Source organism: Puma concolor, chromosome A3 (assembly GCF_028749965.1).
Source record: "Puma concolor isolate L17-30 chromosome A3, mPumCon1.1.hap2, whole genome shotgun sequence".
NCBI classification, from domain to species: domain Eukaryota; kingdom Metazoa; phylum Chordata; class Mammalia; order Carnivora; family Felidae; genus Puma; species Puma concolor.
This window is the reverse complement of record NC_141669.1, coordinates 20,686,770-20,713,116: the sequence shown is the minus strand read 5'-3', so window position 1 is coordinate 20,713,116 and position 26,347 is coordinate 20,686,770. Positions and strand designations below refer to the sequence as shown.

The 26,347-nt window shown below is 46.7% G+C and overlaps 1 long non-coding RNA gene and 1 pseudogene across 1 annotated transcript; both read right to left on the bottom strand.

Moving 5' to 3' along the window:
- Positions 1-12,886: 12,886 nt before the first annotated feature.
- On the bottom strand, positions 12,887-15,217 carry LOC147582302 (small ribosomal subunit protein uS17 pseudogene; annotated as a pseudogene).
- Positions 15,218-16,755: 1,538 nt separating this feature from the next.
- LOC147582301 (uncharacterized) lies at positions 16,756-25,824 on the bottom strand. The gene is made up of 2 exons (XR_015248946.1): positions 25,614-25,824; positions 16,756-17,220 (listed from the first exon to the last, which is right to left on the bottom strand). It is a non-coding gene; the product is annotated as an uncharacterized LOC147582301 (long non-coding RNA).
- Between the last annotated feature and the right edge of the window lie 523 nt (positions 25,825-26,347).

Genomic DNA, 26,347 nt, shown 5'->3' with positions numbered 1-26,347 from the left:
TTCCTGGCATAGCAACACCACTTCATGCGAGTTCACCCGGGAGTGACCAGCCCCGGGCGTTTCCACCAGGAGGACTTATAGAGTGTTATCACAGCTCCCCTCACCTCACAGGCTGTGAAAGGAGGTTCGCATTTTCAGCCCCGCTTCTCCTTCCATCTGCGAACAAGCAGAGAGTGGAAATCTGCCACTGGGAGTAGACCTTGGGATGGGGCCTGAATGTACTCATGGGAGAGCTCAACCGGAATTAGTCCAAATAGAAAGTCAGACTGTCAGCGCTTCCCACCACCCTGCCCAGGGTCATCTGCCCTCTGCGGTGGGCAGAGCTTCTCCCAGACTGCTGCTTGAACAGCTGCTAAGGGGCTGGTCTCCCTCACCTACCCCTGCAGGAGACCATTAGCAAGCTGCTGGGAGCTGGCGCTCCGGTTGCTGAGAACAGGCTGGGCTCAGAGCTGCCAGCCAGCCCATCGATCATGGATTTCACCGGGATGCTTTCTGACCTTTCAAGGTTAGTGAAGACTCAGCAGTCACATACCGTTCTGTGATTAAATGTCTCAATCCTGAGCACGGTCTATTATTTTGCAATTCAGAGAAGAAAAGGGACAGTACTTAGTAGCAAGGTGGTTTTTAGTGACAGCAACACGATGACACGGTTTAAAAGGTTTTAAAGAAACAAAGATGGTTACAACTCTCACAAGTTCTATTTTTTGCATATTGTTTTGTTTTTTTATATTTGTGTAGCTATGCTGATATTTTCTGCACTTAATAGCACATATTTTTTGTTGAAGTATAGTTGACACGCAACGTTACGTTAGTTTCAGGTATACAACGTGGTGATTTGACATCTCTATACGTTATTCAGGCTCATCACAAGGGTAACTACCATCTGTCACCATGCAACACCATTACTACATCATTGACTAAATTCCCTATGCTGTACCTTTCACCCACGTGACTTACTCACTCCCTAACTGGAAACTTGTATCTCCCACTCCCCTTCACCCGTTTTGCCCATCCTCCTCACCGCCCCCCCCCCCCCCGCCCCTCTGGCAACTACCAGTTTGTTCTATTTATGGGTCTGTTTCTGCTCTTTTTTTTATTCCTGCTTTTCTTCCCATCTGTTTGTTTAGTTGTTTCATTAAGCATTTTTTTAATGTTTATTTATTTTTGAGAAAGAGAGAGACAGAGCACAAGTGGGGGAGGAGCAGAGAGAGAGGGAGACACAGAGTCTGAAGCAGGCTCCAGGCTCTAACCTCGAACCCACGAGCCGTGAGATCATGACCTGAGGTGAAGTCGGACGCTTAACCGACTGATCCACCCAGGTGCCCCTAGTTGTTTTGTTTCTTAGATTCCACCTATAAGTGTAATTGTGTGGCATTTGTCTTTCTCTGATTTATTTCACTTAGTGTAACACCCATTAGGTCCATCTATGTTGGTAAGATCTCATTCTTTTTTTGTTTCTCATTCATTTTTATGGCTAATATTCCATTGTATATATACACTGCCTCTTCTTTTTCCATTCATCTATCGATACGCTTAGGTTGCTTCCATATCTTGGCTGATGTAAGTAATGCTGCAAACGGGGGTGCATATCTTTTCAAATGTTTTTGTTTTCTTTGGGTAAATGTCCAGTAGTGGCATTATTGGATCATATTGTGTTTCTATTTTTAACTTTTTGAGGAACTTCCATATTGTTTTCCACAGTGGCTGCACCAGTTTATATTCCCACCAACAGTGCATGAAGGTTCTTTTTAAAGATTGGATTATTTGTTTTTCTGATGTTGAGTTGTGTAAATTCTTTATATATTTTGGATATTAACCCCTTATTGGACATATCATTGCAAATATCTTCTCCCATTTCATAGGTTGCCTTTTAGTTTTGTTGATCGTTCTCTTTGCTGTGCAAAAGCTTTTTATTTTGGTGTAGTCCCAATAGTTTATTTTTGCTTTTGTTTCCCTTGCCTGAGGAGACATAGCTAGAAAAATGTTGCTAAGGTCGATATCAGAGAGATTAGTGCCTATGGTTTCTTAATAACACATACTATTTAATTAGTATTTCCCTACGTTTCTAAACAATCTTTATAGTAGTTTCAAAGACTGCCTAACCCATTGAATTGATTGCATCACAGATGACGTATCACCTCCTTACTCGTTGCATGTATAGGTTTTTGCAGAGGTCATGTAGTTGAAGAAGGTGCCAGAGAATGCAGTACTCATTAGTGGGGTGGGAAGGGGGACCACGGTGAAGGTGCTGGTACCCACTGCCACATGAAGGCAATGGGTACCTTGGGGTGGGCTTATAACAGGACAGAAACAAACCATTCACCTATTTTGCGCGAGACTAGCCCTGGTTCTATGTACGTCAACTCACACTTCATCTTAAAAACAAAAAACAAAACCCAAAACCCAAACCAAAAATCTTACGTAAGAAAAAAAATGTTGAGGCATGTGTCATTTTTAGTATTGCAGGAATCACATGGTATCCCATCAAGGTCCAAAAGCCAGAGCCCACTGGTCAGCACGTGGTAGGACTTCTGTTAGGTTCCAGGACTAGCATGGCTGCTGCTGGGCTTTGTGGAGTGGGTAGTGTACAGACTTCCTGCTCCCCCCATCCTTTATCCCATAGCTATGGCCCCTGGGCCCTGCCCAACTGCCTGGGATCATCCCACTGCTGGTCAAGGGAGAGCTGATATTAGCCTTAGGCATAGACATAGGAATCGCCTGGGGGAGGGGTACTGAAAGTAGAGATTCTTAGCACAGCTCCCCCCCTCCTCCCCATGCCATGCATGGCTCCCCATGCCATGAAGGTCCAGAGATCTGGGACGGGGCCTAGGAGTTAGCATTTTGACAAGTATGCTGATTACCCTGATACAATGAGCAACTGTGAGACACACAACCTCCGGACATAGCTTAGGACTTGTAGTCAAGGCTACTTTCTGGCTGGAAGGTGCTCCTGATGCTATCGCTGGGTCCTCACCAACGTACCCTGGCCACTTCCTGGGGAACGGGGCTTCTGTGTGACTGCTCCATGCCTCCCAGATTCTGGCTGGGCCCAAGTACTGGCTCATGGACCACCATGACCCTGGCCACTTTGCATCCTTATACTGCCTGGCTGTCGGGGAACTCACCAGGTGGCTATTTGGAGTGACACCCACCAACCTGCACGCTCTCCTATCCTGTCAATGTCTCCCCGCCCTGTACTCTATGGGCCTTCTCTCACCTGCTACCAGGCCCACCCCAGGAGCCATGTCCTCCCCACCCTCCAAACACATCTTATCTCCAGTCATACTTCTCCTCAGCCAGCCTATCCGCCTGTGAAAGCATTGCTCTCCAGTCAGAACGTAGACAGACATCCCAGGAGCTCTTATGGATGCCTTGTTTGGCAGCTACTCAGTCTCCTTCCAGCTCCCATGTTTTCAGCCTTTCTGAAAAACAACACGTGTGTCTCACCCTCAGTCATTTGGGTCCTTCATGAATCATCTCCAAAACAACACCTTTCCCAACCTCCACCGTGCCCTGGTCCGTACTCTGATCTAGGACGTTATGATATCTCTGGGCTCAAGAAGTCCTCTCAACCATCAGCTCTTTCACATTTACAAACGGATGAACATGAGGCCAAATATGGACAGTTACTGTTGGAGTCAGTCAGTCAAACCAAATAAATGTGATATATGTAATGAGGCCTCCTAATTATCCTGCTTTATAGTATTTAATCATGAATAATAGTAAGCAGTAAACTCTAGTTACAGTGCTGTATTGCTGATGACTCAGATATGCATTTGTAAATTAGACCGGACCTCTGATTCATCAACCAATAAAGTATGAACGTGTACTTCGTTGCATGTGCCTGCAATGGGCTTCTTTCACCACTAGAAGGCAAAGGTGCAGTGTTTCTGCCTCTTTGTTTTTCTGGTAGCTTAAAGCTCTGTGGGAAGGTGCCAGAGAGGCCGAGGGTTCGTTCCTAGGCTCCTGAAGTCCAGAAGAGGGTGGAGGCAGGGGGGCCACTGAGGTGGGAAAAGGAGGAAATCGACATTTACTGAGAGTTCACCGCGCGCTAGACTCTGCGTTGGTCATTCATGCATACGTTTATCGTTTAGTCCTTTCAGCCACTCAATTTACAGATGAGGAAACAGAATCAGGGGGACAGAATGACCTGCCCAAGCTAACAGAGCCAACTCTAGTGGGAGCACAGATTTAAACAGAAGCCTGTCTTGGTTCCAAAGCCTGTGTGCTTTGAGCCATAAATAACACCAGAAAGGGAAGGCTAGGGTGCCCCCTCACAACTGGGCTTTATTTTTAGGACTGACCTGTTCTTATCACCTGTGCTCAAACCACAGCTGTCTGTGAACTTCCTGCTTCACACAGCTGTGTGTACATTTGCCTCCAGAAATGGTGCCTTGGAAGCCTGGAATGGCTCCTTTCTTTCCTGAAACTGAAATAATCAAGTACCCTTCTAGGGTCAGGCCTTGAATCCTAAAAGACCAACCGGACATCCTAGCCTAGGGCTCTAGAAATGGGTGTGAGTGGCTGCCATCAGTCCTGCCCAGGCAAGGGTGCTGGCACCCGGGCCTCCTTGTTCTGACCTTCCGCACGTCCAGTGCCACCGATTTTGGTCAAAGTTGTATTGATCTACTTTTATTCAGTTATGTGTATCGTTTTGAAGAATACACCATGAACAGTTCTACTCCTGGGTACATGCACAGAAGAAATGAAAACAGGGACTACAGATGTCTGTACCCCAGAGTTCACAGTGGTGTTATTCACAGGAGCCCAGTGGTGGAGTCAGCCCATGTGTCCACTCACTGATGAATGGGTAGACAAAATGTGTACACATACAATGGAATATTATTCGGCCGTAAAAAGGACAGAAATCCTGGCATAGGCTACAACATGGATGAACCTTGAAGACATTATGCTAAGTGAAAGAAGCCGGTCACAAAAAAGATAAACCTCGTATGGTTTCCCCAGTAGGAGGCACCTAGAGTAATCAAATTCAGAGAGACAGAAAGTAGAGCAGTGGTTATCAGGAGCTGGGATGGAGGGGAAAATGGAAGAGTGGTGTTTAATGGGTACAGATGGTTTCAGTTGGGGATGATGGAAAAGTTCTGGAAGTGGGTGGTGGTGATGATTGCACAAGGATGTAAATTATTTAATGCCACAGAACGGTACCTCGTAAAATGGCTAAAATGGAAAATTTAATGTCATGTACAATTTACTATAATTTTTAAAATTGTGCCGAATATTTCACTGAAAATCTCAGTTCAAAGCTGTTGGTGTCCTGTCCCTTAAAGGAGCCTTGTTTCCCACCAATCGCAGCCAAAGGTGTGCATCCCAGGGCATAAAGGAAGGCCCTGTTGTCTGGTTTGGCAAATAGGGGACCCCAGAGAAGGCTGACCCCCTGTACCATGCCCTTGAACGCTCTTGAGATGCCCTCACGTCCCAGCCTCCTGTCAGACTGTGCCAGTGCCCAACCCTGGATAATGACCATCCCAGGCTGTTTCTGCTGCAGCCCTGGCCTTGCTGGAGGAAAGCCATGTGCCAGCCAGCTGTACTTGAGATTCAGGCTCTAACTCAGTGGGGACCTCCCTGTTGCTCAGAAATCCCATGTTTTCCAGCTCAAGTGCTATCAGTAGCTCATTCTCCACCATGACTCTTCCAAATTCTTTCTTTCATTAAGCTTTAAGTTTTTCAACATCCCCACAAAGCCTGCAGCAAGATCTCTCACTTTTCTCTGTCACTGACTTTATGTTCTTCTCCATCTAATCTCCTCCCTTTCTGTTTTGCTTGGAGCTGATGCCCCAGGAGGATGAGGGCCTTCCGTGGCCTGCTAGTTCCCTATTATAACTCAGCATCAATGATTTTAGATATTGCGGGTTTTTTTTTTTTAATTTTTAATGTTTATTTTTGAGAGAGAGAGAGACACACACACACACACACACACAGAAACAGAATGAGCGGGCAAGGGGCAGAGAGAGAGGGAGACACAGAATCCAAAGCAGGTTCCAGGCTCCGAGCTGTCGGCACAGAGCCCGACGCGGGGCTGTAACTCACGAACCACGAGATCATGACCTGAGCTGAAGTCGGACGCTTAACTGACTGAGCCACCCAGGCGCCCCTGGATATTGTGGTTCTGAGTAAGGTTTGCCTGAAGGAAGTTTCTGTCATTAAAAAAAAACAAACAAAAAACAACTGTCTTTAAACAGCACTGACTTGGAGGACCAAGTACTTGTTTTCTGCTACAGCTGACTTCACCACTGCCCAGTCCCCTCTTCTCCAGGGCAGTGAGGCTCCGTTGCCCTTTTTCACCATCTCTTACCTACAAACACGTTCAAAGGTATACACCCTAAAACCCATCTTCCCTTGACCCTGAACCCCCTTCAGCTTGCCACCCAGCCCTCCTCTCCTTACTGCCAAACGTAATGAAAAAGTTAAGAAAGCCTGTCCCCGTTTTGTGACCGTGCTCTCAGCTTCTCATAGCCTGGCTTCTGCCCGCCCGAAACTCTTCTTCTGAGACCACCGCCCCTGCCTCGCCCTGCACAGGACAGTTGCCACTTTCCATCCAAGCCTCGGGACCGTGCTCTCCTCTGCGCCCTCCGTTCCGCCACTTTTCCCGTCATTTGCTTCCTCTCCTCTGATGTCAGCAGATCGTGCCGTGAGTTTCTGCCTTCAGCCCTCTTGTCGGACACTTCTGCCTTTGCAGCTACAGCCTTTGAATGGCCGGCTCTCCCGCGAAGTCCTGCCTGGTCGCTCAAGCCTCTGGCTGGACTGGGCCACTTGCACTGAACTCACTGCTTCCCAAGCTAACCCTTCGCTTTCACCTCCTCATCCAGCCCGTTTCCTGTCCCCATTGCCAGCATGCCCAGGGCTCTGTCTCAGGGGGCTTGAGCCCCGGAATCATCTACGACTCCTTCCTCCCACCCGACACCAGTCAATCACCAAACCCTATCAGTTCTGCCCCTGTGACCTTCCTCCCATCTTTTCCTTTCTGCTCACCTGCAGACACCACCCCCCCCCCCACCGCCCCGCTGTATCAAGCTCTCTTGGCTCCTCCCTAGCCAGGCCACTCCTTCCTGTCTTCCCCACTCTGTCTCCAAGGTCCTGTCACTGTGCCTTATTCTTTTTTCTCTCTTTTTATTTTATTTTATTTTTTTCTCAAAGAATTATTTATTTATTTTTAACTTCTTTTTTTTTCAATATATGAAATTTATTGTCAAATTGGTTTCCATACAACACCCAGTGCTCATCCCAAAAGGTGCCCTCCTCAATACCCATCTCCCACCCTCCTCTCCTTCCCACCCCCCATCTACCCTCAGTTTGTATTTCTCTCTTTTTAAAAACTATTTATTTTGAGTGAGTGAGAGAGAGAGAGAGAGAGAGGGAATCCCGAGCAGCCTCCACGCTGTCAGCACAGAACCTGACGTGGGGCTTGATCCCATGAATGTGAGATCATGACCTGAGCCGAAATCGAGAGTCTGATGCTTAACTGACTGAGCCACCCAGGCGCCCTGGTGCCTTATTTGAAAGCACAGCCCGGCAGACCACTGGAGCTATGAACCCTTCCTGGCTCCACTCCCCCTTCCCACCAAATCTCTCCCTGCCCTCGCTCTGCATGCTCTGGACCAGCCTCACCAGACCGCTCACCGCTGCCCAAGTGCACCAGGGGCTTCCCCACCTCTGCCATCTGGCTTCCACCGGCTCCACAGCCTGAAACACCTCCCCAGGGGTCATCTCCGACAAAACCCGTCCTTTAAGGGCCAGGCAAGTGATCCTTCTGGCTGGACATGGTCTCTTCCTCCTCCTGACTTTGGTAGCACTGGTTCCCCCACTTTTAAGTGTTCTGCCTTGTGGGATAATCCTCTCTGTCTCTCTGTGTCTGTGTCTCTCTCTCTCTTCTCCCCCTCCCCCACCCCGTGCTGGGATGCCAGCTCCTTGCAGCAGAAACCCTGTCTTAGTCATCTTTGTGTCCTCTTCAGCGTCTTATGCAAAGTAGATGCTCAAAACTACTGGTTAGTTTGAATGAAGAAGATGATCTTAACTTCAGATGGGGGTGGGGGGGGGGTGAGGCGATGTCACTTCTGTCAGTGCCTCTCTATGGTTTCCACCAACAAAACACTTGGTCAGGTCACCTCTCGGGCAGTGCCGTTTCCTTGTTCTCTGGTCTGCCACAACCGTCTTGGCACAACGTGGGGCACCTCAGGGTCTCTCACCGTGGCCTTGTTATACTTTCTTCCTTTGATGGAGTTACAGAGAGTCTAAATTACCCTTTGCTAGCTTGCCCCTCTTCCTGGTCAGCCCCTCTGCGTCCCTGGTGGGTCTCCTGGATGCTATCAGGAGGGGCCTGTGCCTCTGTCAGGGCTCCTGCGGCGTGGAAGGCCCCAGGCCACTCCCAGAGCACAAATGGTGGGCTTTCTCTTGTTCCCACAGGAACACCCGGTTACTCACCAGGGTGAAGAGCAGGGACAATGAAGTTTTTTTTAAAAAAATTTTTTAACGTTTATTTATTTATTTTTGAGACAGAGAGAGACAGAGCATGAACGGGGGAGGGTCAGCGAGAGGGAGACACAGAATCTGAAACAGGCTCCGGGCTCTGAGCTGTCAGCACAGGGGCCCGATGTGGGGCTCGAACTCACGGACCGCGAGATCGTGACCTGAGCCGAAGTCGGCGCTCAACCGACTGAGCCACCCAGGCGCCCCTGGGACAATGAAGTTTTAAAAAACTTTACTATAAAGGCAGCATATAAGGAAGAAGAAAAACCTTCACTATGATCTCAGCTGTTTTATACAACGATTTTCATGTTTGCATGTTTCTTTCTGGCAGGGTCCATTTTTATACAGCTCCGGAAATTATATATATATATATATATATATATATATATATATATATATATATATCATATTCCCCTAATTAGGGAATCCTGAACACTTCCCTGTGATTCTACACCTTTCGGAATATTTCTTGTAATGGCTATATAATATTGCCCAGGCAATAATTTATCTTTTTATTGCATATTCAGATTGGTGCTGAATTTTTTTTTGACATTGGTGGTGATGCATATAGCTTTTATCATATGTTTAATTATTTCCTTGGGATAAATTCCCAAGGATGGGATGACAAAGTCAAAGAACAAACATTTTTATGACTCTTGATTCTTATTCCCTTTTGCATTCCAAAAGTGTTGTACTGACTTACAGAGAATAGTATTTCAGTGCTACCAGAGTCCATTTTGTTGCTAATGCCTACTCAGATTCAACAAATATTTGGCTGCTTACTATGTGGGAGGCACTTACATATTTATTTATGCATTAAAATATCTTCCTAGGACCTTATATAGGCTTTCAGAGTTGGCGGACACCTGCTCATTTTACAAATGAAGACACGAAACCCAGAGAAATTATGTACAGTGTTCAGCATTGCATGGTCTGAAAACAATAGCACATATACAGTAAGCCTTGAGTGTCTGGCCTTTGAGCCCCGGACACTGCCCCCGGCCTTTGAGCCACGTCCAGCTGGTGCAGTGTGGGTGTTTGTTTCTTTCCCATTAATGCAGCTGAGAAGTGACAGCGCATTGTCCTCTGGCCACCGCCAACCCGGACAATCTCCTGTATGGCATATGTTTGGTCAATAGAAGTGGGAAAGCTCCAGACCTCTAAGACCCCCACAGCTAAGCCAAGACCTCTGATGAGTAATGGAAGACTTATTTTCCAAAAAGAGGGACTTCTTTACCCCTTCTGGGTGTAATTCCCACAGACTGTGGCATATTAAGCATGAAGCGGCCTGTAATTCCCTGTCCTCCCCCTTACCCCATGCCTATGCTTACCCCCATGCCTCCTACCTTGCGGTGTCAGGGATAACCTTTCTGTGGCCTTCTATGTGCTCACTCTTTCATCTTTAAGTACCAGCTCTTCCAAGAAGGCTTTTGTAAATCTTCCCGTGAGTCAGTTATCTATTGCTGCCTAACAAAACCATCCTGAAACTTTTTACTCAAACTAGCAATGATGTTGAATTTCCCATGATTCTGTGGATTGACTGAGTAGTTCCTCTGCTGGTTTCACCTGAACATACTCATTCAACATAGGGTAGGAGGGGCTGGAGGGGCTGATGGTCAAGATGTCTGGCAGTTGTTGGCTCACACCTGGGGCACCTCAGTTCCCCTTCATGTGGTCTCTCCTCCTCCAGTAAGCCGATGGTCTTCCTTACGTGGCATCTCAGGGCGATGTTCTAACGTGCAAGTGCCTGTCAAGCCTCTGGTGCATCATTGTCCCACTGGCCAAAGCAAATCCCCAGGCCGCACTGAAAGTCTATGGGGGAGGGAGACACACACAGTGGGGATACTGGGAGATACCTAGTGGGTATACTGGGAGGCATGGTTAAGAGGACCACTCCTCTAACAAATGGCTCACATCCCTTGCACGTGGGATGCCCTCACTCTTCCCGGTGCCCACACGCCTCATCCAATCAGGGGCCCAGGCTCACAGAGGAGGGCCTCCGGATCCAATCATATTCCGGTTTGTGCAAGGCTCCTCGCTTGCAGCTCCTCCCTGGGTCCCCTTGGGTCAAGGATGGTGAACTAAAAAGAGAATCATCTCCTCGCCTCACATCTCACAGTGGTGAGAGAGGGCCTGACGACCTTGGTAAACACTCAGGTCCCAGGAGGGAGTGGAGGGAGACACACAGTGACTGGGCAATTCTGAACCGAGCAGGATCCGTGTTGTCGAGGCTCTCTACTTTGGAGGGAAGGATGCTCGTGCGCCAAGGCCCTGCTAGCTCGCTGGGAGTGATTCCTCAGTCGATTGTTCTCTGTGCCTCTTAGCTTCGGAGATACTCTTCCGGGTCTGTAAGAACTGTGTCTGCAGATGAGTAGCTCTTTCTGCCCTTAGATCGTGTGGAGCTGAGGGGGGAGGGAGGCTTTTTTCACTTTGAACTCTCCCTGTCCGAGGACTCCCCTAAAACGATGTCGGCTTTTTTTTTTTTTTTTTAATCTGTCAGAGAAGAGTCTACTTTGTTAGACAAAAGCCATTCCCACAATTATTTTAGAGATGGTCCTCCCTCCACTTTGGGCAGCATGTCAGAGAACCACAGGGCAAATGACCTCAAGATTCTTAGAAGCTCCTTTTCCAGAGAGAGCTACTAGCACCACCTTGTATCTTTCTGAGGTCTTAACAAAGAGTCACAGCCTCAAACTTGATTTGATCTTTACCCTGAAGCCATCCATGTCTTCCTTGGAGACTCCTGTGGGTTAGAGAGACTAGAAATACGAAACACTTGACTCTGGTAGCCAGCACACCCCACACCTCCCGTCTTCCTTCTAAGTTCTGCTGGGATGCTGAACAGTTCCTCCTTGCTGTCCCTTATGGCAAAAGCTGCTAAAAAAGACAATTTACGCTTTTAACATTCTGCCTGGAAATTCCCCGAGTCCGAATCATAAGCTTATTAGGCCAGTTTTCTACCTTCTAAATTCCTGCTGGGGCCGTTTCGCTGCTAGAAGACACAGGTGCCGCCTTTCCCCTCCTGCAGTAGATTTCCCCCCAAAACCTCCTGCCCCCCCCCCAGCCTTCCTTTGCCACACAATCCAAAGCCAATACTACATGTTTCATATTTTTGTTAAGGTGCTAATTCCTTCCAGGTACCAGTTTCTGTACACTATCTATTGGTGTGAAACAAATCACTCCAAACTTTGAGTCTTAATTATTATTCCTCTCATCTTCAGGGGTCAACTGGGAGGCTCCTTTGTTGGTGTCACTAGGGCCCCTCACGTGGCTGCACTTAAACTGTAAGATCAACCGGACTGGAATGTCCTAGATGGCCTCACTCCACATCTGGCAGTAGGAGCTAATCAACAGTGAGACTGTCTCCGTTTTCCTCCCTGTGGCCTCTTCGTAGGCTAGACTGGCTTCCTTACATTATGGTCACAGGGCAGTGTTTCAAGAGAGCAAGTCCTACTGTGCAAGTATTTCCCAAGCCTCTGCTTCTGTCATGTGTGCCATTTGTCCCAACACACAAGGGCACGTGCACCACGAGGCATGACCCATTGGGGACCATCACTGTTACAGTCTACTTTACCGTGCCTCTAGACTGAATGGGTCTTCTCCTTTGGGCTCTCCTAGTGCTTTGAACCTCTACTAAAATGCACTTGAGGGGCACCTGGGTGGCTCAGTCGGTTAAGTGTCTGACTCTGGCTCCGGTCACGATCTCGCGGTTAGTAGGTTCTAAACCTGTGTTGGGCTCCGTGCTGACAGCTCAGAATCTTGAACCTGCTTTGGATTCTGTGTCTCCCTCTCTCTCTGCCCCTTCACTGCTTGCACACGTGCTCTCTCTCTCTCAAAAATAAAATAAACATTAAAAAAAAATTTTTTTTAATACACTATGGCACCTGGGTGGCTCAGTCAGTTAAGCAACCAACTCTTGATTTTGGCTCAGGTTTGTGGGTTCAAGCCTCGCATTGGGCTTTGACAACGTGGAGCTTGAATGGAATTCTCTCTCACCTCCTTCTCTGCCCCTCCCCCACTCACGCTCTCACTCTCTCTCTCTCTCAAAAATAAATAAATAGGGGCACCTGGGTGGCTCAGTTGGTTAAGGGTCTAACTTTGGCTCAGGTGATGATCTCACAGTTCCTGAGTTTGAGACCTGCATTGGGCTCTGTGCTGACAGCATGGAGCCTGCTTTGGAACCTCTGTGTCCCTCTCTCTGCCCCTCCCCTGCTTGCACTCTCTCTTTTTCTCTCTCAAGAGTAAAATAAACATTTAAATATAAATAAATGAAATATAAAAAAAGAAATGCATTTCTTCAAAAAAATAATAAAAATAAATGCACTTAATTAACATAGTCTCTCTTTAAAGTCAGCATTTCTGTTTTATTCACTGCCATCTGTAAGCTTTTTTTTGTTTTGTTTTGACTGGGAAAATCATTTTCTTTGGTGTGGGCAGGCGTCTAGTCTCACAACTTCCAGAGTTGCTTCTTGATGCCAGTGGCCTTGGTGACCTTGAGCACACCGCAGCACACAGTCTTGCTTGAGAGCTGGCACTCACCCACTGTGATAATGTCGCCAACATGGATGTCTCTGAAGCAAAGGGACGGGTGCATGTATATGTTCTTGTGGTGTTTCTTGAAGCGGTTGTACTTTGGGATGCAGTGGAGGTAGTCTCAGTGGATGAAAATGGTCCTCTGTATCTTCATCGTGGCCACCACACCAGACAGAATCTGCCCTCAGACAGAGACATTACCAGTAAAGGGGCATTTCTTGTCACTATAGGTGTCCTCAGTGGCCTCCGTGGGCATCTCAAAAGCCCAGACTGTTTTTGTAGTGTTGTGGAAACTTCTCCTTGCCAATTTCTCTAAGCAGGATCCTCTTCTTATTTTGAAAGATGGTCAGCTGCTTTTGGTAGGCACGCTCAGTCTGAATGTCCACCATCTTCCCAGCCACCTGAGGAAGGGTCTGTAAGCTTCTTTAAGCAGACAATTTCCAGGTCTGTTTTCTATCCCACCTTCTATTTCATAGGCTCATATACAGTATGTGCTCATTAAATATTAGCTGTTAGTGAGAAAGTCCTAGAAACACAGTGCAGGGCATTGTAATTTGTGTAGTGTTGGCATGTTTTTCTTCTTTGAGGTTTCTCACCAAACACCAAACATAGGTTCTCAACCTCCTCAGGTACATGACTTTTCCAGATTTCTGAAGAGCCGTGAAAGGATGCTGACTGGTGAGAATGTTTAAGATATGGTAGTCTACATATAGAATACAGTCTCATCCATCATAATCACATGTAACACCGGCATCCCAGCCAGGTACAGACCCTCTGAGGTCCAACCCAAACCCAAGGCCTACATCTCATCTCTCATAGGCACAGCTCTTTTGTGTTCTGACCATGAGTCCTGGGTTTTGGGGAACTTGAAATCTAGTTAAGGAAGCATAATGGGTGTATATGAAACAACCCAAACTACTTACTTAATCAACATGTCAACAAATGTAAAAATCAATACACTACAACCAGACCTGGCGAGGTAGGAGATACAACACAGACGTGGTTAGAATGCAGTGAAGTTAGTTGTAAGACAGCCATCTCTCCTTGGAGAAGGTGAAGTTTGAGTTAGATCTAGAAACAGGGTATGGACAGATATTGATGGAGACAGTAAAGGATGATGTAAGTGGTATTAGCATCTATGAAGGGACGGAGTCCAGTGAATGAGGTAGGAAATTAACACTCAATGTGCGGAAGGGAGTACGTAGATCTGGAGGTGGGGAACAAAAAAAGATTGGGGAAATAAGTGGGGTGATAGACATGCCTTTAAAAGCCTCAGCAAATGACACTGAGGGTCATGTGGGCACCTGAGATTGTGGGTGAAGTTTGTTTCTGGAAGTTTCCTCACTCTACAGTGGTTTTCCATGCAGGGCATTAAAGAGCGAGTACTGCATACCTAAGGGAGAAATGGAGGAGGTGGGAGGCTGTCCTGCCAAGGGGGAGCCCAGAGCCCCGGGTGGCAGTGCCGGGCAGTTGCCAACACGGAGTGTGGGACTTGGCCCTCCTTGCGTTCCATGTGGTTTGCTATAGCTGTTGTGGCCCCTCCAGTTCCACAGGGTGACTTTTTTTTTTTCCTTTCTGCAATTTGGGCTCTTTGCTCGGGCATCTTTGCAAATGATGGAGACTTTGTGATGTGAGGAAAAGGAAGAACTTTCCTAGGATACAGTTGTCCTAACCAATCCTGGAAGCACCCTTAATATGACCTGAGCTGAAGCCACAGAAGCCCCTGAGTAGGCCCAGAGAAGCACTCAATAGTGGTGATCCAAGCCCTAGAAGGAGTCGCTATGGGGAACAGGAAGAGGTGGAGGCTGCCACGGGCTGAGCGCTGAAATGCTGAGACGAGGAACGTAATTGTGCCGACGTGGAGCAGAAGGGGCTAACCGCAAGATGAGGAAACTGGTAAATGTGGAGAAGCAAAAAAGAGATGGGACAGCTCAGCACTGGTGACAAGAAAGCACGTTCCTGTTCCTGGGGCTTGCTGGGCTCATGCATCCTTCTCTCTGGTTCTAGAGAGGAGCACAGAAGCAGTGCCTACAAGAGGAAGGGGCACGCATAGTCTCTTCTCTGTCCTCCCTCACGTGACAGCAGGGACCTGAAAAACTTATCTTCCAATGTCCAAGGCAGTCTGGTGACATTCAGGAAGGTGAAGCAGCTCGGCATGCCTGCCCCTGTCGCCCGTGTGGGGACAACCCGGGGTTGCACGCAGGCACGTGCGGGCACTGGGGAGCTGGCAGAGCCGCCTTGCTTCTTCCGCTGAGCTCATCCCCAAATGCCCTTTGCCCTCTTCCTACAATCAGAACCTCTTCAAATAACTAACTTTAACTTTAATGGAGAAGTGCGGTGGTTCTCCACTTTGGCTGCACACTCGATCACTTGCAGGCACTTTAAAAAAAATGCAGTTTGTCTAGGGGCTTTTTCCAAAAGCATACCAGGTGAGTGGTACATTGAGAACAGCTGGATTTGCTAATCTTGAGCCACCTTAGACAGTTCGGTCAACATGGAATTTGTTGATCTTTGGAGGTGTCTGAAAACACCACAAAAAGAATTAGCCTTTGGGAAACCAGGAAAACCTAAGAGATACCCTCCCTTGGAGACTGTGGCCCCTGGGTTGCCTTCCTGGGGAAATTCTCGAGGTTCTCTAGTGTGCCGTGTGAGCTCTGGCATCCTGAGCTTCGGCCTCCTGAGCTTCCCTCCATAGGGCAGGATGGGAGTTCTTCGCGTGATCATCGGCATACAGAAAATAACCTGGCGGCTCAGTGTAGCTGTCTCTTCATCCCGGCACCATCCTGGACAGTTTTGTTGAAGAACACGATTGCTGTCCATAATGTAAATCTTACAAAGTCCCTTTTTTATTTTTGTTTTTTAAGTTTACTTATTTTGAGAGAGAGTGAGTGAGCAAGGGAGTGGGGGAGAGGCAGAGAGAGAGAGGAAGAGAGAGAATCCCAAGCAGGCTCTGAGCTGTCAGCACACAACTCGCCACGGGGCTCTCATTCATGAACCGTGAAATCATGACCTGGGCCGAAATCAAGAGTCTGACGCTTAACCGACTGAGCCACCCAGTCACCCCAGAAAGTTTCATTCAGAAAGGTTTTCCATGCAATTTGTCACAGACTCAGACCTCACATGATACTATGGAGAGTGAAAACACCCCTGTCTTAGCACCGCCCTCTTCCTGGCCATCCCGTCCCCAGCCAGCCTCCCAGTTGGTCTTCTGTGCCGTCTTCATTTCACGTTTGGACGAGACCAAGAACCAATGATTCAGCCTCTGGGGGGAAGGATTTCCACATTGTTACCCACTGTGCAAAACAGCCTTTCCCTTTTATCTCTTCCAAATTTGCCTCTTTCAACCACCATCAGCCAGCCCTACCTGCCGGGATTACAAGATTTGGTGACCGCATCTGACCCGACTGTGCACACCTTTGGCATGTCGCATCTAAGCCCTCATCCTCCCCCGAAGGCCAGAGTTTGGTTTTTGCTTGTCATCATGTAAAGAACACTCTTTGGCTTGTCATTTTTTTTTTTAATTTTTTTTTCAACATTTACTTATTTTTGGGACAGAGAGAGACAGAGCATGAACGGGGGAGGGGCAGAGAGAGAGGGAGACACAGAATCGGAAACAGGCTCCAGGCTCTGAGCCATCAGCCCAGAGCCCGACGCGGGGCTCGAACTCACGGACCGCGAGATCGTGACCTGCCTGAAGTCGGACGCTCAACCGACTGCGCCACCCAGGCGCCCCTCTGCTTGTCATTTTAATTACTCTCTATTGAACCCTTTCCAGTCCTTTCACATCGTCCGTGAGTGCCAGAGAACAGAATGACACTCATTATGGCGTGAATTCACTATAATTTGATACAAGGATGGGATTGTGATATTTTGTTTCCAGTATTCTTATCTGCATGTTATTAGGGATTTTTGGTGGGGATTGAAGGGCAGGGCTGTGGATTCAGAACTTCAAGAAATGGTTTTCAGGTTCATTAAATTATTTTCCTTGAGCTGTGATTATCTTCTTGTTGCCCACACTGACGCTCAGCTGGCAGGCGTCTGGCCTCCCACGCAGCTCGCTAACATCCTTCTGTAGCTTTACTTCCACTGCTGTCAGCTCACTACCTGGCCAAACTTGGTGTCACAAACGACCTTGGAGATTCCACTGCGTACCTCTCCCTCGGATCATTTATAACCGTGGAAATTAAGACTTGGATGTTCAAGCTGCCGAATGAAAATGAGACAGGTTCTAGGAGAGATTTTGAAAACTATTTTTTCCTGTTCTCAAAAAAGTGCATGCTCATTTAACAGTTTGAAAATATAAACAAATACAGAGAAAATTAAAATCACTCCTAATCCCCCCCACCCCGCCCCGAGATAATCTCTGCTAATATTTTGGTTTCTGTTCTTCCCATCTTTTCTTCAGGAAGGACAACACACACACACACACACACACACACACACACACACACACACACCCCTACAAACTTTTTCCCTCTTTTTTTTTTTTAAACACAAACACTGAGAAACAAAACATTATGAGTAATTGGCAATAACTGTAATTTACTACTGCAATTAACTACCTGATGCTCTCCCAGCCTTCCTCCCACAGGGTAACTATTTTCTCCTAGTCTGGGTTTATTATTCCCTTGCTTTATAAAAGTGATTTTATAAATTGTGGATTTAAAAAGTGAATTCATAAATTGTTTGGGTTTGCTTGATTTTAAGCTTTATAAAAATGGTATCATGCTGTAATCATACGTCTCTTGCTTTTTTCACTCAAAAGCACATTGGGTCACTTTATCCAAGCTGTTCTGTGTAGATACAATTCTTTCACTGTGGCTGTTGCTTAATATTTCCATTGTGGAGATACCCACAATTTATGCATTCATTCTTCTCTTGCTGGTCACTTGGATTATTAGTCTTTTGCCATTATGAGCAGCGCTTGTACATGTCTCTTGGAAAATGTGTCAAGAAGTCTTTGGGGTGAAATCATTGGCTACAAAGCATGCAAAAATTTCAGCTTCATGAAGCATTGCCAAACTAGCTGCACCAATTTACATTCCCGGGAATCAGTGCATAAGAGCTTCCAACTGATCAACCTCCTGTCCAACATTTGGAATCATCATCATAATTTTTTTCTTAATGTTTATTTATTTTTGAGAGAGAGAGAGAGGGAGAGCGAGAGGAGAGAGCAACCTGGGGAGGAGCAGAGAGAGAGAGGGACAGAGGATCTGAAGTGGGCTCTGTGCAGTGAGCCGGATGCAGGACTTGAACTCAAGAACTGCAAAATCATGACCTGAGCCAAAGTCAGACACTCAACCGACTGAGCCACCCAGGCACCCCTGGGAACTGTCAGACTTTACAACTTCTGCCTCTCTAGTGGGTTTGTAATATTGTAGTATTAATTTGCATTTTCCTGAATACTAAAGAACTTGAGGATCTTTTCATACATACACTTGCCATATGTGTTTGCCCTTCTGTAAAATGTCTGCTCATATTTTTGACCCTTTTCCTCTTGGGTTGTTTGTCTCTCACACATATTGTTAAGCAAAATTTGAATCATACTACACATACCATTTTGTACTTTTCCATGACACGAAACATTCTTTTACACTGTTATTTTAATGACTGTGGCACCTTCTATTTCATGGCTATCTTGTGATTTAATCAAAGTCTTGTACCTGTATATATTTTTTCAATTTTATTTTTTAGAACTGAGCTGTCAGCACAGAGCCCGACGCGGGGCTCAAACCCACGAACCGCAAGATCATGATCTGTGCTGAAGCTGGACACTTTACTGACTGAGCCACCCAGGCACCCCTGCTTTTAAAGCTTAATAATACACCCTGGAAATTATTATAAATCAGCTCATAAAGATATTCCTCACTCCTTTTTATTGCTTCCTAGGAATCGACTGTAAGTATCATGGTTTCTTCAATCGGTCTTCTCTGTTTGGGCACTTAGGTAGCTTCCAATATTCTACAAATACAAATAATGGAACAGTGAAGAAGGGACATATGTAAGCATGCATATTATTTCTGGAGATATCTTTAGGGTAAGTTCCTAGAAGTTGGAGTGCTAGGTTGAAAGGTAAATGCACAAACCGTTCATTAGATATTGGCAAATGCCCCATTCAGAGGGGTTATACTATTTCCCCTTCTCTGTAGTGGTATTTGTCTTCCCATAACCTCACCAACAGAGCGTGTCTCTATATGGCTGTATGGTCATCCCAACATCATGTTAAAAAGTCCTTCTTTGCCTCAGCCATTTGACTGCTTATCGTATACTAGATTTCCTAGGTGGTTGTACTGACTTCTGTACCTTCTATTCTGCTACATTGGTCTGCCTGTTCATTTGCCAGAACCACATTATTTTCGTTCAAGACGCCCCACAGTAAGTTTTTATATTTGTCATCTCTCATATCTCATTTCAGTGTTTTACTAGTGATTTTTGAGTGTTTATTTTTCCATAAAAGCGTTGGCATCAATTTGTCTAGCTACAGAAAACAAGAAAAAAGCTTGTTTCTATTTTGGGGGAATCATATTAACTTTATAAATGAACATAAGGAGAACTGTCATCTTAACAATGTTGAGCTATTTTAACCGAAACCAAGGGATGTCTCTTTCGAGCATACTTTTGTGTCTTTTGGGATTGTTTTTATAGTTTTCTTTTTTCAAAGAGCCTGATTTGTTGAGACATAATTCACATACCTTTCAATTCGTCTATTTAAAGTGTACATACAATTCAGTGGTTTTAGTATAATCACAGGTTTGTGTGCCCATCGCCACAATCATTTTAGAACATTTTCATCAACTCATAAAGTAACCCCATAGCTGTTAGCAGTCCTTCCCCAATCCCTCCAACCCCTCCAGCCTCCCGGCATCCACCAACCTGCTTTCTGTCTCTGTCAATTTGTTTCATCTGGACACTCCATATCAATAGAATCATATACTATACTGTCTTCTGTGGCTGGCCTCTTTCACTTGGCATAATGTTTTCAAGGTTCTTCCATGTTATAACATACACTCTGTTCTTTTTTATTGCGAAATACGATTCCACTGAATGGATGGATGTACCACATTTTGTTTACCCATTCATCAGGTGATGGAGTTTGGGGTTGTTTTAACTTTTTGGCCATAATGAGTAAGACTATGAACATTTGTGTATAGGTTGTTGTGTGGGCATTTATTTTCAAGTCTCTTGGGGTATATATGTACCTAGAGGTAGAATTGTTAGGTCATATAACTTCATGTGTAATATTTTCAGGACTGCCAAGCTATTTTCTGAAAGAGCTGCACCATTTTCTTTCCCACCAGTTATGTATCAAGGTTCCAATTTCTTCACATCCTCACCAACTCTTGTTATTATCTGCGATTGTGATGGGAGCCATCACAACTGGGTTATTCAACTGGGTTAACCCTTCAACTGGGTTATTTGTGTTATGATTATGTTCGTTCATGGATTCTGGATATAAGTCCCTCAGCTTGTATGTTATTTGGAAATATTTACTCCCATTCTGTAGACTGTCTTTGCATTTTTTTATGGTGTCCTCTGATGCACAAAAGTATTTAATTTTGATAAAGCCAAATTTATCTGCTTTTTCTTTTGTCATTTGTGCTTGTGGGGTGTGTCTAAGGAGGCCAAGGTAATGAGGATTTACACCTATGTTTTCTTCTAAGAGTTTTATAGTTTTAACCTTTACATCTAGGTTGTTGAAGTCTTTTTTTATATTAAAAATATATTTTTTAATGTTTATTTTTGAGAGAGATAGAGACAGAGCATGAACAGGGGAGGGTCAGAGAGAGGGAGACACAGAATCTGAAGCAGGTTCCAGGCTCCAAGCTGTCAGTCCAGAGCCCAACGCGGGGCTCAAACTCGCAGACTGTGAGATCATGACCTGAGCCGAAGTCGGACGCTTAACCAACTGAGCCACCCAGGTGCCCCAAGGTTGTTGAAGTCTTGATCGGTACTGCAGAATGTGACTGTATTTGAAGATAGGGTCTTTAAAGAGATAATTAAATTAAAATATGGTTGGTGGGCCCTACTTCACAGTGACTGGTATCCTTAGGACAGACACTCACAGTACAGAGCGAAGACCATGTGAAGACACAGGGAGGTGACGGCTATCAACGAGCTGAGGAAAGAGGCCTCAGAAGAAACCAACCCTTGTGGTACTATGATATTGGACTTTAAGCCTCCAGAACTGTGAGGAAATACATTTCTATTCCTTAGGCCAATCTGTGGTATTTTGTTATGGTAGTTCTAGCAGATTAATACAAAATCCTACTTGGTTGTGATATATTATCTTTTTAATTATGAAAACATTTTTTAAATGTGTATTATTTTTGAGAGAGAGAGCGAGCGAGCGAGCGAGCACAAGCAGGGGAGGGGCAGAGAGAGGAGGAGACACAGAATCTGAAGCAGGCTCCAGGCTCTGAGCTGTCAGCACAGAGTCCGATGCGGGGCTTGAACTCGTGAACTGTGAGATCATGACCTGAGCTGAAGTTGGACGCTTAACCAACTGAGCCACACAGGGGCCCAATTATTTTTTTAATTTTATTTTTTAAAGTTTATTTTGACAGAGAGAGCATGAGCAGGGGAGGGGCGGAGAGAGAATCCCAAGCAGGCTCTGAACTGTCTGTGTGGAGCCTCATGTGGGGCTCAAACCCACAAACTGTGTGGGCTGAAATCAAGAGTCTTAACTGACAGAGCCACCCAGGTGCCCCTTATTTTCTTAAATCATATGGGTCTTGCACTTTTTCGAGAGAAATAACTTTCTTTTCTTTTCTATTTTTAAAGTAGGCTTCACGCCCAACCCTGAGCCCAACACCAAGCCCAACGTGGGGCTTGAACTCACAACCCTGAGATCAAGACCTGAGCCGAGAGCAAGAGCTGGACGCTTAACCAACTGAGCCACCTGGGTGCCCCAAGAGAAATAACTTTCTCTATTTCTTTTCTTCTGGTACAGGACTGGCAAACTGCAACCCATGGGTCAAATCAAGCTGGCTGCCCATTTTTGTAAATCCAATTTATTTGTGGGCATAGCTACACTCACTTATTTGCACATATCTATGGAGGCTTTTGTGCTACAATGGCAGAGTTGAATATTACACCTGCAAACCCCAAATGTTTGCTAATCTGGTGCTTTAAAAAAAATTTGCTGACCCTGCTTTAGTAAATACCTAGGATGGGCTTATGTGCATATTATTCCTTGAATTCTTGCATTTTAAAAACAGTTTTTTTTCCTATAGAGTTCAGTGCCTGAAAAACAGCGTGGATGGGTGGATACAAAATCCTTAGCTTGCATCTTTTTTCCTTGCGTTTTTAGAAAATACTGAAAATGCTGCATCACTATTGCCTTGCTTTGCCCTTGAAAAGTCTAATGCCAAATATTTTGGTCACCAGGTTCCATAACAGACTATCTACCCTGAAACGTAATGGCTTAAAGTGAGAACTGTTTTGATTATAATCTCACAATCTTTGGGGTCAGGAATTTGGGTGGGGGTTGGCTGGATGATTCTTCTGTTCCACATGGCTTCCCCTGGGGTCACTCAGTGGTATTCAGCTGATGGCTGAAATGATATAGAGCATTCATGATGACTTCACTCATATCAGCTGGGATCAGCTAGCCTCCTTCCGTCTCTGTGCCGTCTCAGAACCTCTCCACGGGGAGTTAGATGGTATATATTGTGGCCCAGGGCTTCAAGAGCAAGTGCTTTCAAAGACCCAGGTGGATTCTTCAAGATAAGACCTAGGCTTGGAATATACATCACATCTCATATACATCACACATTCTATTGGTCAGACAATTCACGTGGGCCAGCCTGGATCAAAAGAAGTGACAAAGAATTTGCAGACATCTTGAATGTACTGTGTCCTAATTTCCTTACCCTTTTAAGTAATTTGAACTTTTTGCATGGAGGCTTTGAAAGTTATTAAAGTTTATTTGAGGAATGTCTACACCCAGCATGGGGCTTGAACTCATGACCCCTGAGATCAAGAGTCGCATGCTCCTCCAACTAAGCCAGCCAGGCACCCCCAAAATTATTATTTTTGTCTAACAGTTTGAAGAGTCTAGCTCTCAGAATTGGTCATTCTGTGATGATTTCCCCAAGTACATGGCAGCCCTTTCATTATGTACGTTTACGTTTTCTGATTTCCAGAAAGTTTCATTCTATGTGGAACTTTAGCTACACATTGGACGTTCTTTGCTTGGACTCAAATGACATTCCAAATGGAGAGAGAAATAAGCACAGAGGTATGGAGGCAAGGGAAAGTAGAAACATTCCAGGAGTTTGGATGCACAAAAGACGCAGTGAGGAGATAGATGAGGGCCAGAGAAATGGAAGGTCTTGTGTGCCATGCTGAGCAGCGACATATATAGGCAGCATATTTTTGAAAGTGTTTTCTGACACGCAGTATGGAATATGGAATGGAAGGAACCAGACTACAAGAGAGGGACAAGAGCAAAGGCTATTGCATTAATCCAGTGAGAGGCTTAGCTATGAGGGACAGATTCTAGAGTTATTTATGAGGAGAATCAACAGGATTGTTGAGTGTGGTGGGGACAGGAAGGAAGGAATCAAGGATGACTCCCAGGTTTCTGGACTGGGCAGCTGAGCAACAGTAATGCTGAACAGCTTTAGACATGCAGAACTTGGGATGTCTGTAGGACATCTAAGTGGGGAAGTCCAGTAGGCTTCTGTGTCTCTGGAACTCAGATGAGTGGGCAGAGTCAGATAATGCTCGGGGAGTTGCTGGTAAACATGGCCAATGAAGAGTGAATGGAATGAGTTAAGGAGAATGGGCGGGGTGAACTGAAAGCTGAACACAGAACCCTGGAGACAGGGGAGTGTTCAGAGGAGTTAGGAGGTAGTCATGCCACGAAGTCCAAGGTAGTTTCAAAAAGACTGGAGTGCTTTGTGTTGTCAAATGCCACCAAGAACTCACTACCTGACTCAAAACTGGCCTGTGGCATTTAGGATTAAGCAAGACCTAAATGACTGAGAGCAGCACCGTGATGTGGTGGGGACAGAAGTCACATAGCCATGGGTTGAGAAGGGGGAGGCTGCCGTGTTGGCAGAGTAGAAGTGCAAACTGCTTTTAAGGCGTTTGTGAAGGCAAAAACAGAAAGGGAGCAAGTGGTAACCAGAAGACAGTCCAGAGTGACAGAGGGGTTTCTTTTTCTTGAGGACAGGAAAAGCTTGAACATGACAGATGGTGAAGGAAAAAGGTAAGAGTCGATAATTTTGGGAGTGAGAGAGGGAGCGTGATCGAAATATGTTTGAAAGGAGTTTTCTGAGGATGTGGGAGGTGATGAGGTACAGAACCGTGATGGAGAGATGCTAATACAAGTGTATTTAAAGAAGTTAATTCCCAGAATGCTTTATTATAGTCTAGCTCACATACTGATATTACCTAGGTTTCGATCAATACGGCAAATATAGCAGACAGTATTGACATATTTATTTTACATCATGTACACGTCTTTTCTCCGAAGGGTAGGATCAATGTTTTACCCTTTCAAAGCCTCCCACGTAGTTGGTGCTCAATAAGTGGTAAATGAATAAATAAGACGTCTCTTGCCTGTATTCTGAGTATCTTAGCATATTCAGAACACAGTCAAGATCCTGAATACAAATGAAAAAGTCTTCTAAGCATGAAAAATAGTCCTAATATTCATGTGTGAAAGGTGATGTCCTTTTTTTTGAGGAGCCTGTTTACCCTTACTTAACAAAGTTAGTTACCAGCATTTCCTTCACCAGAGGAGTTTAAAAATAGGAAAATGTGAGGAGGAGGAAGAGGATGTTCTAAAGGCAGGCAGGCATGCAGGCAGACAGCAGCAGGAGGTGGTACGATCTGCCTTACCATAAGGTGCCAAAAAGCAGTGAAAAACCAGACGTTAAAGCATACTGGCTTGGGGGCTCTTGGCTTAGGGACTTACATCATGGGCTCACATATCAGTAGCCCTTGAAGGACACTGCTGTTTTGAGCCTTGAGAAAGGCTCATCATCGAGAAAAATGATCCTTTGAACCATCAAAAAAAAAAAAAAAAAAAAAGTTTAGCTGTTTCTAATTTCGAATCATCTATGTTTGGAAAGGGTTCTATCAAAAATGGATAATACTAAAACACAAAAGCTGATGCTGAGATGGTAAACTTGGGTAGCCCTCTGTTCCTTTGCCCAAGCTGTTTACCTAGCCTTGGTTGCACTCCTTTTTTTCTCTTAGGACGTCTTTCTTTTTCTTCCTTCCAGACTGAACACAAACGCCACCTCTCCCTGGAGCCCCTCCACGCGGTTCCAGCGGAAGTAATCTCTTCCTCCTCTGCCCTCCCACAGCATCTCCCTGTGGCTTTGCTTTGCATGGGTCACCAGACCTGGTTGTTTACACGGCTGCTTTTGCACTAAATTATGCGCACCTCGAGACCGGGGGCCGTGACCGTGACCGTGACCGTGACGGTGCACCTACACAGCACCTGGTACAGCGCTAGGCACGGAGTCGGTGCTCAGTCAACGCTTGCTGAGTTGAATTAATTCGGAAAAACCACTCAGGGCAAGATCTCTTGCTCGAGGCGCGGATGAATGATTCATGGGGTGGTTCTTTGCATTCTTTACCTTATAGTCACGTCGTGCCGAGTATCCAGCTGCCCCGCACATACCTGTGGATTTGAAACGCACCTCGGCCGCCCGCCGCCAGGGTGAGCGACCAGCCCGAAGGGGGCAGGTTTCCCTCGCAGGTCTGCGAGCAGCCTGGCGAGCTGGGGGGGACGGGTCCCGCTCGGCCGCAGGGGGCGGGGTTCGAAGGGAACTCGGCCCGCTCGCCCGCCCCCTCCCCGGCGCGGCGGAAGCCCCGCCCCCGGCCGCGCGCTCGCGCAGGCGGCGCGTGCCCGCCCCCCGCCCTGCGCCCTCGCGCCCTCGCGCCCTCGCGCCGGGGGCGGGCTTGCTGCGCGTGCCGGGCGGGGAAACGGCGCGAGCCGGGCGCCTGAGAACGTTCGCCGCGGGGGCGGCTCCGGGGCCTGAGCGGGCGCAGCCGCCACCCCAGCCGCCGGGGCCGGGCCGGAGGAGGCGGAGGAGGCTGCGGCCGCCCGAGACCCTCTCGACGTCCCCAGCTCCGGCCGGGAAGTGAGTGAGGTGGGGGGGTTTGCGGCGGCGGCCGCGGGCTGCGGGAGAGGAGCGCGGTGCTGGACCCTCGCGCCCGCGAGGAGCGGGAAGGAGCCCTCGCAGCGCCCGGACCTCAGGAGCCTGCGGGGGTGCAGGGCCGGGAGCGGCGGGGACGGGGGCTCCGGGAGCCGGGGCCCCTGCACCGCGCGCGCTGCGAGGGGAGACGGTGCCGCGCGCCCGGCCCCGGA